Here is a 1,060-nt window from a genome sequence, read left to right on the forward strand (position 1 = left end):
GACTACATATTTCCAACTGCTCCGGCTACACAGTGCAGTAAAAATGACTAAACATAATTCCAAAGAAAACTGTCCATACAAGAAGACACATCCCCCATGTGAAGCTCAAGCTCTCCACCTTCAGATTATGAGACTGAGGTGCTGACTGCTGTGCCAACAAGGCCCAAACAAAGTAAAAATGCATGGATTACATGGTATTGTATGTAGTAGGAAGAAGTTTTGACAAATCATTATTAGTGAGAGGGGTGAATCACTGAGGTGACTGGGATGGATGTGTGGTAAGACATATGCAGCTTTCATTGTTTTTCCCTACCTTTTCCAACTGCTCCATCGACACAATGCACAGTCTAAATGACTTCATGAAACTCCACACAAACCTGTATGTTACAAAACCACTGCCCCGTGTGAGGCTCGAACTCACGACCTTCAGATTATGAGACTGACGCGCTGCCTACTGCGCCAACGAGGCCTACAACTCAGACCAAATAGATGGGTAAAATCGATAATATCCGTTGATGTAACATGAACACAAAAGTTGTCCTTCACACAAAAATATGAATCAAGCACCTGAAAAAATGCCGGCAGCATGTGTAGTACTGGAGAACTGCTGTGCTCTAACAGTAATTCTACTGTATTGACTAGAAAACTTTGGCCTTGGGCGGCGCACAGAACCCTTCAACTGTTTAGCTAAACAGCTGTAAACCATTCATTCTCTAGTATCTTCTTAAAATAAACATAAGAATTCTATTTTTCTATTATTGTAGGTCTGGATGCACAAGTGAAGGGTGTTCTTCCCAGGGAAAATCTGTGTTGCGTTCTCAAGTATGAGGCCAGTGGAGTGGGTGTTGCAGCAGCCATATCAGAAGATGACCACCTGGTTGGTTTTGGAACTTGGGCCAAGACCACCTAGAAGGAGATATGGGATAGCAGGGCTGATGGCTACGCAGACTTCATCATCAGAAAACCTTTACACGAGTACACAGACTGAGCATTCCTCAAGGGCCCTAGCTAATCCCAATTCATTTTATTCATATTTTTATTCACATTTTTTGACATGAAA

The 1,060-nt window shown here is 42.5% G+C and overlaps 1 non-coding gene across 1 annotated transcript; it reads right to left on the reverse strand.

Moving 5' to 3' along the window:
• Window positions 1-396: 396 nt before the first annotated feature.
• trnam-cau lies at window positions 397-469 on the reverse strand. The gene has a single exon. It is a non-coding gene; the product is annotated as a tRNA-Met (tRNA).
• Window positions 470-1,060: the final 591 nt, after the last annotated feature.

The sequence above is a fragment of the Seriola dumerili genome, unplaced genomic scaffold (assembly GCF_002260705.1).
Source record: "Seriola dumerili isolate Sdu_G_001 unplaced genomic scaffold, Sdu_1.0 BDQW01001566.1, whole genome shotgun sequence".
In the NCBI taxonomy this organism is placed as follows: domain Eukaryota; kingdom Metazoa; phylum Chordata; class Actinopteri; order Carangiformes; family Carangidae; genus Seriola; species Seriola dumerili.